The sequence below is a fragment of the Lepus europaeus genome, chromosome 2 (assembly GCF_033115175.1).
Source record: "Lepus europaeus isolate LE1 chromosome 2, mLepTim1.pri, whole genome shotgun sequence".
NCBI lineage: Eukaryota > Metazoa > Chordata > Mammalia > Lagomorpha > Leporidae > Lepus > Lepus europaeus.
Window position 1 is genome coordinate 155827385 of NC_084828.1, and position 18181 is coordinate 155845565.

General features: G+C 38.3%; 1 pseudogene; it reads right to left on the reverse strand.

The window, feature by feature from the left end:
- Positions 1-2985: 2985 nt before the first annotated feature.
- LOC133752126 (succinate dehydrogenase cytochrome b560 subunit, mitochondrial-like) overlaps positions 2986-18181 on the reverse strand; it is a 52568-nt pseudogene continuing 37372 nt past the window's right edge.

Below are 18181 nucleotides of genomic sequence, written 5' to 3' on the forward strand. Positions count from 1 at the left end.
GGGCATCCTTGCTTATTTTGTCTCCATAGCATGTAACACCATGTGCTGTACTTTGTATCATACTTGTGTGTCCATATAAATACAAGCTTCACAGAGGCAATATCTATCATACCTATAATGCCAGTGATACCTGTAATAGTGCCTTGAACAATAGTAGGCACTGATTAAATATTTGTTGAGTCAAATGAATGAATGAAATACTTTTTTTATTCTATTGAGATGATTATATGATTATTCTTTCTTAACTGATAGGACAGTAAATTGAATTAATAGATTTTCCAATATGAAACCACTCTTAACATTCTTGGGAGGAAACACAACTTGGTTATGTTGTTTTTTCATCATATTTTTTAGTGATATTGGCTGGTGACTGCCTTTCTTTTATGCTATCTTTGGTATCAAAATTATATTAGCCTCATAAAGTGAATAGAAATGTGTACCATCCTTTTCTAATCATGGTATTTGGTCTTCAGTTAAGATGCTACTTCCATCTCAGAATGTTGGGGTTCAAGCCCTGGCTCTCCTTCTCCTTCCACTTTCCTGGTAATATGTACTCTGGGAGCCAGTCAGTGATGGCTCCTGTAGTTGGGCTTTTGCCATCCACATGGGAGACCTTAATTGTGAACCAGCTTTCTGGCTTCAGCATGGACTGGCCCCTGCTATTACACATAGTTGAGGAGTTCACTAGCACATAGAAGCTCTGCCTGTGTTTCTGTCTTTCTGCCTATCAATTTTAAAAAAGTAATTTATGTATAGTTGGACCAAAAATACTGAGCTGTTTGATTCAAACTCACCTGTTGAAATGTGTAAGCATGTGTGTGTTTGTGTATATGGAAATATTTCAGAGTGTTGACTCTACTTAATAGACTTAGCTTTAAAAAACGTATTCTAGGGGCCAGTGCTGTGGCACAGCATGTTGAGCTTCTGCATATAATGCCAGCATACCATATGGATGCTGGTTTGAGTCCCAGTTGCTCCACTTCTAATATAGGTTCCCTCTAATGCACCTGCAAAAGCATAAGAGGATGGCCCAAGTGCTTGGGTCCCTGCCACCATGTGGAAGATCTGTCCTGGTTCCTAGCTTCGGCCTGGCCCAGCTGTTGCAGCCTTTTGGGGAGTGAGCCAGTGGATGGATAATCTCTCTCTGTCTCCCTCTGGCTCTCTCTGTAACTCTGCCTTTCAAATAAATGAATAAATCTTAAAGAAATTTCTCCTTGATTCAACTTGGAAGTTTTTTTTTTTTAAATATTCATTTATTTATTTTAGAGGCAGAGTTACAGTCAGAGACAGGAAAAGACAGAGAAAGAGAGGTCTTCCATCTGCTTGTTCGCTCCCCAAATGGTCAGAAGCCAGGAGCCAGGAGCTTCTTCCAGGTCTCCCACACAGGTGCAGGGGTCCAAGCACTTGAGCCATCTTCCAATGCTTTCCCAGACCATAGCAGAGAGCTAGATCAGAAGAGGAGCTTTTGGGACACAAACCAGCACCCATATGATATGCCAATGCTGCAGGCAAAGGCTTAACCTACTATGCCATAGGGCTGGCCCCCAACTTGGAAGTGCTATTCATATGCGTGGATTCACACATGTACACATGTAGAAATAAAATTTCACACTTCATCTAAATGTGTAAATTTATTGGAATAAAATTATTATTATTTTTTTTTGTGGCAGGTAGAGTTAGTGAGAGAGAGAGGCAGAGAGAAAGGTTTTCCTTCTGTTGGTTCACCCCCCAAACGGCTGCTATGGCAGGCGCGCTGTGCTGATCTGAAGCCAGGAGCCAGGTGCTTCCTCCTCTTTAATGTGCTGTACACTGTTATTTAATGCTATAACTAGTACTCCAATGGTAGTTTTTTCACTTTGTGTTGCTATGTGGGGGCAAACTGTTGAAATCTTTACCTAATATATACTAAACTGATCTTCTGTATATAAAGAGAATTGAAAATGAATCTTGATGTGAATGGAAGGGGAGAGGGAGCGGGAAAGGGGAGGGTTGTGGGTGGGAGGGAAGTTATGGGAGGGGGGAAGCCATTGTAACCCATAAGCTGTACTTTGGAAATTTATATTCATTAAATAAAAGTTTAATAAATGAAAAAAAAAAACCTGGAAAAAAAAAAAAGACTTGGAATATACTGGTTGCCCCTCTTCCAGTCCAACTCTCTGCTGTGGCTCGGGAGTGCAGTGGAGGATGGCCCAAGCGCTTGGGCCCTGCACTCGCACGGGATACCAGGAGGAAGTACCTGACTCCTGGCTTTGGATCAGCTTGGTGCACCAGCGCAGCGCGCCTACCGCGGTGGCCATTGGAGGGTGAACCAACGGTAAAGGAAGACCTTTCTCTCTGTCTCTCTCTCTCGCTGTCCACTCTGCCTGTCAAAAAAAAAAAAAAAAAAAAGACTTGGAATATAGAGGGATTAGGAGAGGAAGGTGAAGAAAGAGTGGGAGCGTGAGTGGGAGGGAGGGTAGAGTGGGAAGTATCACTACATCCCTAAATCTGTGTACATGAAATATATGAAATTTGTATACCTTAAATGAAATTTTTTAAAAAGGCCATTATCTTTGCAAAACATTTGCCCAAGAACCAACTCACCCATTTCATCTCCATCTAGCTGTGACAGGCCAGTTCTCCTCCACCTCTCATCTCTTTTTAGTCACACTGTGTGGGTGCAAAAGGCCCTGTGCTCTGACCAGTGAACAGAAATATTGTTTAAGCCAGTAACACACTGGCAGTGGCATCCAAAGCCTCATCCCCAGTCCCCAGAGCAGAGGTCACAGAGCTGGAGTTGGTTCTTCTTTCTCAGAAAGAGGGAGCCAAAAGCTGACCTTCAGCACATATCAAAGCCCAACATGGAGAGAGAGTAAGGGCTCATAGGCCCAGAGTAGGCTACAAGCAGTGGGCAGGAGAGGCAGGATTCTGCAGTGACTCCATGTTTAGAAATGGGGGAAACTGGATCCTTTTCCACCACTATGGTTTTTATAAGCTACTGTACTGCTACTGAGCTCCAAGGGGATCTCTAAGCACAGAAGGATCTAAACAAATCAGGAAAGCTCTGCCCTGGCCGGAAATGAGAATGACAGCAAGAATATAAATCAGTGTAATAATCTGTAGGAAGATGATGCTAGGAATCTCAGCTCTCCACATAGCTGCCAAAACAACAGAGGACAACACAGTGAGAACCAAGACAACTACTCCAGACTGTTATACCTGGGGAATCTCCAGGCCTGTTCCTAGGCCCCACACCAAGTGCGGGATGCCATTCAAGGTGTGACACATGAGCAGGAAGATGCGTGCAAACTTAGCTGTGTAGATCAGTGCAGGCCCCAGGCACAGGGACTTTCACAAGTTCCAAATAGGAATCAGAGTTCCCAGGATCTTAAAGGATTGCAAGCCAAAAAGGCAGTTGCACTCAAGGCAACACAGGTGCAACATTGGCAAATGGACATTGCCGTGGGAAGAGACCAACAGTAGATAGAGATATGGGGGAATACATGACAATTTGAACTTGTGATCTTACTCCAGAAATGCTCAATGGTTCCCAAAGGAACAGAATTTGTGATACAAGATGAATACTAAAGTGGGCTTGGAGGTCATGACAACAAGAGTGAAGCCATCTTGAGTTCTGGTGTGGATGGAAGTCAGCTTTTCTCTTTTTCTAACAATACAAGTAATTAAACTTTAATAGGTAGCATTTTTCCTTATTATTCAATTCCATGTAGTTTTGGTTTTATTTTGCCATTTTCTTTTAATATGAATTACTTATAAATTTTTCAAACTTTCAAATATATTTTAAAAATTACTCTGTAATGTCATTTTAACATTGTGTTTGGTCTATATAAAAACAATCCTTTGAAAACTACTGAATTTTGATTTAAGGATACCAAGTGGTCAAGTTTTTGTATAAATTTTAATGTTCTCAAAAAGTTGTGTAGATAATTTCATGGAGGGCATTTGGTGCAGTGATTAAAAAGTATAGTTAATTTTTCTTTGGTACAGTATTCTTTTAAAAATAAGATTGTTAATTATATTCATATTTTCTATATTCTTAACCATTTTTTGGTAAGAACATTAAGTCTAATATAGTGGAAACCAACAGTGTGTAAAAATTCCCCATAGATTTTCACATGTATATAACATTATCTGTACACACTCCTTGTAAGATGTGAACATCTTTTGCTTCTGTCAGTTTTTGCTTTTAAACTTATAAAGTAATGTTTTAGATGTGCACGTGCTTAAAGTCTTTACATCGTTTTAATTAAATGGACCTTTTAATAATGAAGTAGTAGTTATTTTTATTTTCTTTCTTTTTTAAAAAATTATTTATTTATTTTTAAAGATTTTATTTATTTATTTGAAAGTCAGAGTTACATGGAGAGAAGAGAGGCAGAGAGAGAGAGATCTTCCTTCCATTGGTTCACTCCCCAATTGGCTGCAATGGCCGGAGCTGCACCAATCTGAAGCCAGTAGCTAGGAGCTTCCTCCAGGTCTCCCACGTGGGTGCAGGGGCCCAAGGACTTGGCCCATTCTCTACTGCTTTCTCAGGCCATAGCAGAGAGCTGGATCAGAAGAGGAGCAGCTGGGACTAGAACTGGAGCCTATATGGGATGCCAGCACTTCAGGCCAGGGCATTAACCTACTGTGCTGCAGTGCCGGCCCCTTACTTATTTATTTGAAAGTCAGAGTTACACCGACAGAGAGAGAGACAGAGATCCTCCATCTGCTCGTTCACTCCCCAGATTGCCGCATCAGCCGGGGCTGGGCCAGGCTGAAGCCAGGAGCGAGGAGCTTCTTCCAGGTCCCCTATGTGGGTAGCCAGGGCCCAAACACTTGGGACATCTTCTGCTAATGCAGGGATCTGGATTGGAAGCAAAGCAGCTGGGACTTAAACCATGTGCCCATGTGGAATGCTGGCTCATAGGCAGTGGCACAAACCACTGTGCTGTAATGCTGGTCTTTCAATTTCTTTTTTCTTTTTTTTTTTTTTTTTTTTTTTTTTTTTTTGCATTTTTAAAAACTTTTATTTAATGAATATAAATTCCCAAAGTACAGCTTATGGATTACAATGGCTTCCCCCCCCCATAACTTCCCTCCCACCCGGAACCCTCCCCTCTCCTGCTCCATCTCCCCTTCCATTCACCTCAAGATTCATTTTCAATTATCTTTATATACAGACGATCAGTTTAGCATATATTTATAAAACTTTCAACAGTTTGCACCCACACAGAAACACAAAGTGTAAAATATTGTTTGAGTACTAGTTATAGCATTAAATCACAATGTACAGCACATTAAAGATGAAGATCCTACATGAGGAGTAAGTGCACAGTGACTCCTGTTGTTGACTTAACAAATTGACACTCTTGTTTATGGCGTCAGTAATCACCCTAGGCTCTTGTCATGAGCTCCCAAGGCTATGGAGGCCTTTTCTTAACTATTAAAATAAATGGCTTGTGATAAGGAAGTAAATTTTTAAAAGAAAACAAAAATTTAAAGACCATTCACAATTCCTCATACAAAAAGTAACCAAACTACATTCTAGTGGGTAAAAATAGCCTATTTTCCATACATGTTATACATTTAAATTATATAATACAAGCTATTTTGTATTATGTTTTTTCTTGATGGAGGTTATAATGTATAAAATTATTTTGTATAAATGCAATGTTCCAATGTGTGAAAATATTATCCTTCTTATATCCAATATCCTATTATTAAACTTTTATACCAGTAAGTCCTAAATATATAATTTTACAGGGAATAGCTATATCAATAATGGATAAAATAATCTTTAAAGCAAAAAATCATTAGAAAAAAGAAATTGAGAACTCAAAAAACTCAATTTCTTTTTTCTAATGATTTTTTGCTTTAAAGATTATTTTATCCATTATTGATATAGCTATTCCCTGTAAAATTATATATTTAGGACTTACTGGTATAAAAGTTTAATAATAGGATATTGGATATAAGAAGGATAATATTTTCACACATTGGAACATTGCATTTATACAAAATAATTTTATACATTATAACCTCCATCAAGAAAAAACATAATACAAAATAGCTTGTATTATATAATTTAAATGTATAACATGTATGGAAAATAGGCTATTTTTACCCACTAGAATGTAGTTTGGTTACTTTTTGTATGAGGAATTGTGAATGGTCTTTAAATTTTTGTTTTCTTTTAAAAATTTACTTCCTTATCACAAGCCATTTATTTTAATAGTTAAGATTTTATTTTTATTGACAAATATATTAAAACTTTTTATTTGACAAAAAGGCCATGCTTCATATTCTACAGTTTATAAACAAAAATTCTTTATTTATTTATTTACTTTTTATTTATTTGAAAGGTAAATTTACAGACAGGCAGAGACAGAGGTCTTTCATCCACTGATTCCCTCTATAAATGGTTGCATCTGGGGCTGGCATTGTGAGTTGCAGGCAAAGCCACAACTTGTGATGCTGGCGTCCCAAATGGGCACCAGTTCATGTCTCTGCTGTTCCACTTCCAATCCAGCTCCCTGCTAATGGTCTGAGAAAAGCAGAGGAAGATGGCCCAAATGTTTGGGCCCTTGTTGCCCATGTGGGAGACCTGGGTGAAGTTTCTAGCTCTCCTGGCCTTGGCCTGGTCCATCCCTGGGAATTGTGGTCATCTGGGGAGTGGATCAGTGGATGGAAGATTTTCTCTCTCTCTCTCCCTGTCTCTCTGTCTCTCCCTCTCTTTTTGTAACTTTTACTTTAAAATAAGTAATTACATTTTTAAGAAAAATTGACTGCAATGACTAGGGCTGGGCCAGAATAAATCCACTTGGATCTCCCATTTGGGTGACAGAGGCCCAAGTAGTTGTGATATCTTCGCTTTTCCACACACATTAAGAGGGAGCTAGATTAGGAGTAGAGTATCTAGGACTCAAACCAGAACTAATATGGGATGTCTGCATTGCAGGTGTCAGCTTAACCAGCTATACCACAATGCTGGCCCCTATAAACAGAAATTTTGAATCAGAGAAACTCCTGTTTTTCAAAAGTGTTATTTAAAAAATATCCATGATACTTTCTGGTTTACTGTGTAGATTTTTAAAGAATAAGATGACTATTCTGAATATATAAACTTTACTTTCTGAAGCACAAATATCATGAAGAATGATAAAATTGTACTCAGTGTTTCTCCAACAAAAGTTATACACTCAGAATGGAATGTGAAATAATGAATTACAAGACATTCTCTTACTATGATTTTCTATTTCCAATGTATAGTTTAGAAAGAGTAGTAGATAGAATTTTAAAGGCACTAATGCAGTTTATTTTGTTTGGAGTCATGAATGAGCGTAGAGAAGTCTCCTTGAGTTTGCCCAGCTGGATGAACACCTTGAATGTAGAACTTTGTACCCCTCAGAGGTTGGCAGATGGATAGCAGCAACAGAGCAACAATTTAAAACTGTCACTTGGTGGAGCTAGAAGACTATATAATTCCAATACACTCTTGCAGCATTTTTTTTTTTTTAATGGTTTCCTGGCAAAATTTAAGACCAATGCCCCTAGTTGCCAAAATTAGAGCACATAGTCTTTGGGGAATCTGTTTTCATTACTATTGTGCCAGATTATAAGTAAATGCCAGACTTATTTGGCATAAAGTTCTTTCGCCTGTTGCAGTCAATAAATTACAATCTTTTAATCATGTTGAATTAGATACTGTGAACTTCCTTCTATTCCTCGCGACTCCCAACAGTTCAGGATTAGTTAAATGAATATATTATCTATTGACTCAGTGACATTTCAGCGTATTTGATATGGCACAATAGCTCATGGTCATCTCATCTTTTGTGTCAGTTGCTATAAAATCAAGAAGGGCTTTTAAGTAGCTTATGATATCTAGAACAAAATGTTCAATTGATATTGGGCAATATTTGTTGGGTACCTGCCTGTAGAATTCTCTGAGCAGGTTGGAGATTTTAGGACCACTTCAAATATTAAACAAAACCTTTGTGATGAAATCTTAGGGTGGCTTTTTTATTTCTTTTATTTTTTTTCACTTTTCTTTTTAATTTAATAAATGTGAATTTACAAAGTGCAACTTTTGTATTGTTGTGGCTTCCCCCCCCCCCAACCTCCCTCCCTCCCGTGGCCCTCCTCTCTCCCTCTCCCATCCCTCCCTTTATCGAGTTTCATTTTCAATTGCCTTCATATACTGAAGATCAACTTAGTATATACTAAGCAAGGATTTCAACAGGCTGTACTCACACAACCGCACAAGGTATAGGGTACTGTTCGACTAGTAGTGTTTTTACGTTTCATAGTAAAACACATTAAGGACAGAGATCCTACGTGGGGAGCATGTACCCAGTGACTCCCGTTGTTGATTTAACAATTGGCACTCTTATTTATGACGTCAGCAATCACCCGAGACTCTTGCTATGAGCTGTCTAGGCTATGGAAGCCCCTTGAGTTCACCGACTCTGAACTTGTTTAGTCAAGGCCGTGTCGCAGTGGATGTTCCTTCCTCCCTTCAGAGAAAGGCGCCTCTCTCCTTGATGGCCTGTTCCTTCTGCTGGGGTCTTGTTCACCAGGATCTTTCATTTAGATTGTTTTTTGTAGGGTGACTTTTTTTAAAAAAAGTTTTATTTACTTATTTGAGAGGTAGAATTACAGAGAGATGGAGAGATAGAAGTCTTCCACCTGCTGGTTCACTTGCCAAATGGCAGCAACAGCCGGAGCTGGGTGGATCTGAAACCAGGGGCCAGGAGTTTCCTCTGGGTCTCCCATGTGGATGCAGGGGTCCCAACACTTGGGCCATCTTCCATGGCTTTCCCAGGCCATTAGCAGGGAGCTGTGTTATAAGTGGAACAGCTGTGACTCAAACTGGCACCCATATGAGATGCCCGGCACTGCAGGTGGAGGCTTAACCTAGTATTACCACAGAGCTGGCTTAGGGTGGCTGATAAGTGGAAGTGGGTATTGACTTCAGCAATCACTCCCTGGAATGAACTGAACTCTCCTGGAAAATTCTGGGTCAGAGATTTTTTTTGCTTTGATCTTCCCAATATTGAAGAAAGATTTTTACATTTATATTTATGCATGAGTGTTTATAGTTTTGTACCTTATCAAGATTACATTTTGCCAACTTTTCCTCTCAGATAGTAAATATATTCCAAAAAGTTTAATTCTAAAATTAGATAAATATCTTAAATAACTAATACATGTGAGCTAACAAATCTTTGCATACCATGACTTTGCAAATGCAACAAAATTAAAGCAGAGACTATTATGTGGAAGTATGAAAAATAATGAGGATTTTTAGTGATTTCTTATTTTGGCTTGGTTCTGCTACTTTTATACCTTTATTTTCCTTTTTTTTTCCACAGAAAATGTATTGTTCTTTGCAATTTTTACTTATCAAATGGCTAGTGTTTCTGTTATTGCATGTTTAGAAGTAGTAATAACAGGCATTCTGGTCTTGCTTCTCTTTTATCTTTTTTATTAAACATTTATCTATATTTGTATCTATTTGAGGGGATAAGGGACAGAGAGAGAGAGAGAGAGAGAGAGAGAGACATACATACAGACAGACAGGCATGCACTACACTCCTATCTGCTGGTTCACTCCCCAAATGCCTGTAACAGCCAGAGCTGGTCCAGTGCCAGAACTGGGAGCCAAGAACTGAATCCAGGTTTCCTACGTGGACGGCAAGAACCAAATTATTTGAGCCATCAGTGCTACCTCCTCAGGTCTGCGTTGGCGTGCAGCTAGAGTCAGAAACTTGAGCTGACTCAAATCTAGGCACTCTGATGTGGGACTTAGGTGTCTTCACTGGCAGCTTAACCACTCGACCAAACGCCTGCCCCAGACTCATTCTTTTCACTTGCAGCACCTGTATTCCTGTCAGTGATCAGGATAATAAAGATCTTAGTGACATGATTCACATTAGAGAACCATACATTCCCAGCTGGATGAGTGAGGAATAATGGTGGGATTTCCAGCATCTACTTCCAGCAGTCAAGAAACTGGCAAATAATATTTGGCAAATTAGGTCAGAGAAGGTCTTTCTTTTTCCCACAAGGTGACAAATTTTTGGTAGCCATGTAAGTGGAAGGCTCCTCTTGCCTCTTAGAGTGACTGAAGCTCTTTAAGGAATTTATGTTGCTTCTTACTGGGTTAAAGCTGTCTGTGAGCTTTAACCAAAACTACCTTGTTTTTTGAATCCACAGAACCAAGCCTCTTTGGAAAACAGTCCTTCAAAGAAAGCATGTTTTCTTGGTCCATTAAGCTGCTTTAACCAGCTGAAACCACAGTCTCCAAAGTAGTTTCAAGAGGTAACGGTACTGGCTTGCTTGACATTCAGTAACATCAGTGGTTTGGCAAATCCTCCATGAGGGTTCAACCCAACTTGAAGGTAGCAAAGTTCTGGATCATTCTTGCTACTGAGCCACTTATAAACTTTCTTTTTTTGACAGGCAGAGTGGACAGTGAGAGAGAGAGACAGAGAGAAAGGTCTTCCTTTTCTGTTGGTTTACCCCACAATGGCCACTGTGGCCGGCGCGCTGCGGCCAGCACACCTCGCTGATCCGAAGCCAGGAGCCAGGTGCTTCTCCTGGTCTCCCATGTGGGTGCAGGGCCCAAGGACCTGGGCCACAGCAGAGAGCTGGACTGGAAGAGGAGTAACCAGGACAGAATCTGGTGCCCCAACTGGGACTAGAACCCAGGGTGCCAGTGCTGCAGGCGGAGGATTAGCCTAGTGAGCTGCAGCGCCGGCTGCCACTTCTAAACTTAATACTCCAGTTCTTCTATCAGGGTGTTATGGTCTTAATCTTCTATGCCTGCTTTTTTCCCTTGCTTTGCATGATGCCTTAAATATTTTTTCATAAATACTTATTATATGAATAAAAGAATCCTAATTTGCTAGGTGCTCCATTCTTTTTTTTTTCATTTATTAAACTTTTATTTAATGAATATAAATTTCCAAAGTACAGCTTATGGATTACAATGGCTTCCCCCTCCCATAACTTCCCTCCCACCCACAACCCTCCCCTTTCCCGCTCCCTCTCCCCTTCCATTCACATCAAGATTCATTTCAATTCTCTTTATATACAGAAGATCAGTTTAGTATATATTAAGTAAAGATTTCAACAGTTTGCCCCCATATAGCAACACAAAGTGAAAAAAAATACTGTTGGAGTACTAGTTATAGCATTAAATAACAGTGTACAGCACATTAAAGACAGAGATCCTACATAATATTTTTTTAAAAATTAATTTTCTATGCCATTTCCAATTTAACACCAGGTTTTTTTTTTCATTTCCAATTATCTTTATATACAGAAGATCGATTCTGTATATAATTAGTAAAGATTTCATCAGTTTGAGGTGCTCCATTCTTATCTAGTATCCCTGCTTTGTTATTTTCTTCTTCATTTAAAGTAAATTTTAGGGATAGGCATTTGAGCTATTGGCTAATATGTTGCTTGGGATGCCCACTTTCCATGTCAAATTGCCTGGGTTTGAGTCCCGATTCCAGCTTCCTGATGATGTGTACCCTGGCAAGCAGCAGCTGATTGCCCAAATGGTAGAGTCCTTGCCACTCATGTAAGAGACCTGTATGGGGTTCCTGATTCCTAGCTTTGGCTCCAGATAAGGCATTCACAGAATGATCCAGAGAATGGGGAGTTCTCTCTCTCTCTCTCTCTCTCTCTCTCTCGAGTTTTTCCTAAAATAAATAAATAAGCAGACATTTAAAAATAAAATTTTGTATGTACTTTGAGTATGCATCATGATGTTATAGGATAAAGTAAATTAGCAGATCCATCATCTCAGAGTTACCACCCTTTTTTTTTTGTTTTTTTTTTTGTGGCAAGAGTAACCAAATTCTACTCTTTTAGCAAGAATATGGTTTACAGGACAATTTATCTAGAATAATTTTTTTTTAATTTGAAAGAGAGACAGATAGTGAGAGAGCTCTCATCTGTTGATTCATTTCCCAAATGCCCATGATAGCCAGGGATGGGCTAGGCTGAATCCAGGAGCTGGGAATTCAAAATGGGTCTCCCATGTGGGTAGCAGGGATCCAAGTATTTGGGCAATCATCTACTGCCTCATGGGTATGCATTAGTAGAAAGCTGGAATTGGAGTGGAGCGAGGACTCGGACCCAGGTCCTCCTGTATGAAATGCAGGCATTTTAACCTCCAGGCCAAACATCTGCCTCGGAAGACTTGATTTTTTACAGTGCAAAAAATTTCTTTTGACATTTAAGGTGACTGTACAGGCAGGAAATGTGGTTATTGGTTAATCAGCCAAATTACAAATTATGGTCAGCGTGGATCCAGGTTTTGTGTGCCTTGACTTTGAAGCCTTTGTGGTTTGAAGCTTTTTTATTTAAAAGAACACAAAATACAAATGCAAAATTGGGCAAGAAAATCCATATTTGTTTATTATTAGACATAAGTGGCAAATGGAAAATTTATAAAAGCTGAAAAAAGCCCTTAAATATCTAAAAACTCCAGATAAATAATATTTTTATTAATGAAATGTCAACATGTCCCCATAATAAATTCCCACAGGCAAAGTTTATACTTTGTAATTTGCAATCTCATTTTCTCTCCACTATTCATATAATTTCAGTGTTGAATACTATAGATTTGTTCATACTGTGATGTGACTGCTTTTTTCTGTTTTGCAAAACAACGCTGGATAATTCACCACAGGGGCGTTAGATGTATTGTTGAAATCCATTTCTGTATCAGGAGAGCCACTAATATCTTAGCTACACAGGGAGGTGATTGGAAGCCACTTGAAGTTCACACTCAATGCATCTTTATCTCAATGTCCCACATCCTTGGCTCTGAGAAGGGTCCCATGCAAATGAGGGTCCTTAAAAGATAAACTGCATCAGCATTATGATCACTCTACTTTGTTAAGGTCATTCTACCAGTAATGCGCCCCTCTTTGTTAAAATTGTCATTGTCTTCAGAGTAATTAAGAAGTCAGAAACCAGAAACACTAATAACAGTCAGGAAGGACCTAAGAGATGATAAATTTTGGTAAAAATATTTTTTATTTTCAATTTTTATTTAATGTTTAATTTGTTTTAAGTTATACAAGTTTCATATATTTCATATCTACAGATTTAGGAATATAGTGACACTTCCCCACCTACCCTTCCTCCCGCCCATGCTGCAATCCTTCTTCTTCCTCCCTCTCACATTCCCACTCTTAAGTTTTATAAAGATCTCTTTTTAGCTTAGTTAATGATTGTATAGTTAACCCTACACTAAGTAAACAGTATGAAGAGAAAAAAAAAAGAAAACCAGTGTTCCTCAATGGAAGAGACAAGAGCTGTAAACAATCATCGAATATCAAAATATCTATTTCATTCCAATACATTACATTTCAGATACTCTTATGAGTTACCTCAGGGAAAACATTTGATACCTTTCTTTTTGGAACTGGTTTATTTCACTAAGTATAACGGTTTCCAGTTGTTTCCATCTTGTTGCAAAAGACAGGATTTCATTTTTTTTTTTTTACAGCTGAGTAGTACTCCAAAGAGTATATATACCATAATTTCTTCATCAGTCAACAGTTGATGGACATATGGGTTGATTCCATATCTTAGCTATTGTGAATTGTGCTGCAAGGAATATGGGGGTACAGAAGACTCTTTCATATGCTGATTTCTTTTCATTTGGGTGAATTCCCAGGAGTGGGATGGCTGGATCATATGGTAGGTCTGTATTCGGACTTCTGAGGTATCTCCATACTGTCTTCTACAGTGGCTACACCAATTTACGTTCCCACCAACAGTGGCTTGGGTACCTTTTTTCCCACATCCTCACCAGCGTTTGTTGTTTGTTGATTTTTGCATGAGAGAAATATTTGCCAGGCAGTCAAAGAGGTAATAAACAGGATAGTTATTTCAAGACTTTTTTTTTTTAAAGATTTGTTATTTATTTGAAAGAGTTACACAGGGAGAAGGAGATACAGAGAGAGAGAGAGAGAGAGAGAGAGAGAGAGAGAGACAGGTCTTCCACCCGCTGGTTCACTCCCCAGTTGGCCACAATGGCCAGAGCTGTGCCAATCCAAAGCCAGGAGCCAGGAGCTTCTTTTGGGTCTCCCACGTGGGTATAGGGGCCCAAGGACTTGGACCATCGTCTACTGCTTTCCAAGGCCATAGCAGAGAGCTGGATCAGAAGTGGAGCAGCTGAGACTTGAACTGGTGCCCATATGGAATACTGGGACTGCAGGCCGCATCTTTACCTGCTACGCCACAGTGCCATTCCCCAAGTCATCGTTTTCTAAGTAACATTTATTGGGTTTTGGAGAGCAGTGGAGAAGGCACCATAAAATTTACAAAATTCTTACTAATTTTTCTGATTCACTGTAATTCTATATACCATTAGAAAGCACCTTTAAAAATATTTGGTTTAAAAGGTATAGCTACTTTCCTATTATTTAATCTGCATTCTTAATCTTTCAGGAATGTTTGCAACTCTAGCAATAAGTTCAAGGGTAATATTTCATTGAGTGTATCAATGTTAATGTTTGAAGAAACAAACTAAATTAAAAAAAGCTTGTATCATATATGATATTGTTGTGCTTTTTATAATTCAGGGCAATCTCCTGACTCTTTATTAAAACTTTGTGCACACCCTTGAACACTAAAACCAGAGGAATAGCAGTAGTCTACATGGACCAGTGCTTGCTATGAACCACACATTTAGCTAAGCTCGTTATGGGTACTCCTATTCTTACTTTTGAAAACAGTTTCATGAAGTATTGCCATTTTATGGATGAGTGTGTCAAATGACAAACCTAGATCCATGCAGTTTCTAATTGGCCAGGAATGGGGTCCAAATGTATACCTTTTAAAAACTGCATTGCAATTTTGCCATAAAAGAGGTCATCAGTAAAGGACAGTAGGAGACTTTCAGACTTGCAAACAGCCCTTGAGTGACTGCAATTTTGAAAAGAGAGAAACCCTAATTATAAGAGAAGATATAGAACAGAAGTGCAGCCTCCTGAGTTAAACTGTGTGGGTTGTATCCTGGCTCCATAAGTCACTATTTGGTTGACTTTTGGCAAATTGCTTAACCTTCCTGTTAGAACAGGGTAACAGTAATCAGGTATGAAGATTTAATGAGATAATAAAAAGCATTAAACTGGTATGCATTAACATTTACACTTACTTTTCCTTCGAAATGGGATATGTTACATATGCAATGCTTGGTAAACATAAACATTTTTATTATTTTTTTACTTTTCTAACATATGTATTATTTTGTTAAGGACCCTCTAGATGTTTCAGAGAATATATTTATAGGAATATTAAATTATTAATATGAAATGCATTCTGGTTTTAAAAAATGAAAACACTTCCCAACAAAATGCAATTTTAAAAGTTTATGCCATATTTATATTTTACATTGATTTAAAGATATTGCCAAGATGTGGAAGAATTTCCAGTCCAGGTATTTTCCTGTAGATGTTATGACTTTTCAAAACTTAATCTACTATTTATGTTATAAAATTATTAATATCATGCAGCTCAGCAGAAACAGTAACATAACATAATGAGAAAAGTTGCATCTCCACTCCTGATACTGTTAATAAACACATTATTCATTTTTATTCAATTTAACTGCAAATAGCTATATTGAAAACATTGCCACAGGGTACATTTCTGTTTTAGGGTGACAGAAAAATAACTCCTGAAGAGCCTCAGAAGTTAAAACCAAAAAATAAATTACATTGTAGATGGAAAAACATAAAAAGATTCTGATGTCTTTGAATAACTACATTTCCCAAAGGAATAAGCTTTAATGGCTTTAATTAGATTGAAATCACTCATGAGAGCAAGCTCTCACATGACATAAAATACCTGACAGAGCATTATTACTAAGTGTTTCTGTCAGCAATATAGGATGGAAAATGTAAATACCTATTGAAGGTGGGGCAGTCCCTAAGTGTAAATTAAGTATTTAATCAGTGGTAGCATAATGGAAAGCTACGTTTATAATTAGGTCAAATTCTATTTGATCTTGATAGTTTTGCATCATGTTGAGTTTTAGACAAAATTCTATTTGTGGAACATTACAGAATGTTATCATTTACTAACACTTCTTACTTCATTAGTAGTATGAACATATGCAAATGAGAACACTTTTCTTATCATTTTTTTCATTTGCTAAAGGAACTCTGGATATTTTCAGGTTTAGTATTTTTTTTGAGTTAAAATTACAGTTTTATTTATTTATTTTAAAATTTTATTTAAGGTATATAAATTTCATATATAAGATTTGAGAACCTAGTGATACTTCCACCCTATCCTCCCTCCTGCCTATATTCCCACTCTTCCTCCTCCTTCCTCTCTTATTCCCTCTCTTAATTTTTACAATGATCTACTTTCAGTTTACTTTATACTCATAAGATTAACCCTACACTAAGCAAAGAGTTCAACAAATAGTAAGAAGAAAAAACAATGTTCCTCAACAGTAGAGACAAGGGCTGTAAACAATCATTGAATCTCAAAATGTCAATATTACTCCTATGCACTACATTTTTGGCACTGTATTAGTTATCACAGATCAGGGAAAAGTATTGTATTTGACTTTTTGTGGTTATTGCAAATGACAGGATTTCATTCTCCCAGACTTTTAAAGAACTAATTGCAATTCTTCTGAAGCTATTCAAAACAATTGAAAGGGAGGGAATCCTCCCAAACTCCTTTTGTTAGGCCAGCATCACCTTACTTCCTAAACCAGATACAAAATGATACAAAAGAGAAAGAGAACTTTAGACCCACATCCCTGATGAGCATAGATGCAAAAATCCTCAACAAAATACTAGCTAATTGAATCTAACAAAAAATCAGAAAGATCATCCACCCAGACCAAGTGGGATTTGTCCCTGGCATACAGGTTTGACTCAACGTTCACAAATCAATCAGTGTGATACATCACATTAACAAACTGAAGAACAAAAACCATATGGTTATCTCAATAGATGCAGAGAAAGAACTTGATAAAATACAACATCCTTTCATAATGAAAACCTTAAGAAAATGTGATACAGTTAAGAGTATTCCTCAACACAATCAAGACAATTTATGACAAATGCACAGCCAGCATCTTATTGAATGAGAAAAAGTTGTAAACATTCCTACTAGATCTGGAACCAGACAGGGATACCCACCTTTAGCATTGCTATTTAAAACAGTCCTGGAAGTTTTAGCTAGGGCCATTAGGCAAGAAAAAATGTCAAAAGGATACAAATCGGGAAGGAGGAAGTAAATTATCCCTATTTGCAGATGACATGATTCTGTATGTAGGGAAATTTAAAGACTCCATTAAGAGACTATTGGAACTTATAAAAGACTTTGGTAAAGTTGCAGGATATAAAATTAACACACAGAAATCAATAGCTTTTGTTTACATACACAATGTCATGGCTGAGAAAGAACTTCTAAGGTCAATCCCGTTCACAGTAGCTACGGAAAAAGATTAAATACCTTGGAATGCATTTAACCAAGGAGGTGAAGATCTCAATGATGAAAATTTCAAAACAGTAAGAGGGAGGGAGGGAGAGAGAGAGAGAGAGAGAGCGTGAGAGAGAGAGAGGGTAAGAGAAAGAGATCTTCCATCTGCTGATTCGCTCTCCAAATGCCCACAACGGCCAGGAACTTCTTGTAGGTTTCCCAAGTGGGTGCAGGAGCTCAAGCACTTGTGCCATCTTCTGTTGTTTTCCCAAGCACATGAGCTGGGAGATGGATCAGAAATGGGGCAGCTGGGACTCCAACCAGCACCCATATGGGATGCCAGTGTTGCAGGTGGCAGCTTTAATCTGCTACACCACAATATTGGCCCTCTAGCATAATCTTTTTCCATGCGTTTCATCTCCAGTTAAATTTGATCCAATTGTATTTTAACCACTTATATTTTTATGTGACCAATAGTGCAATAAAGCAGCGATGAATTGCCATATTCAAAGAGGATAGTTAAGTGGGAAATTTGACCTCACTGATGACTATCTGGCTATCTGTTAATTTAAACCTTTGGGTGAACACATTTTGGGTGGATTAAGGAACAGATGGGAAGTTGTGATTTAATAGCACAAAGTTGGCCGGCGCCGCCGTAGCTCACTAGGCTAATCCTCCACCTGCAGCGCCAGCACACTGGTTCTACTCCCGGTCGGGGTGC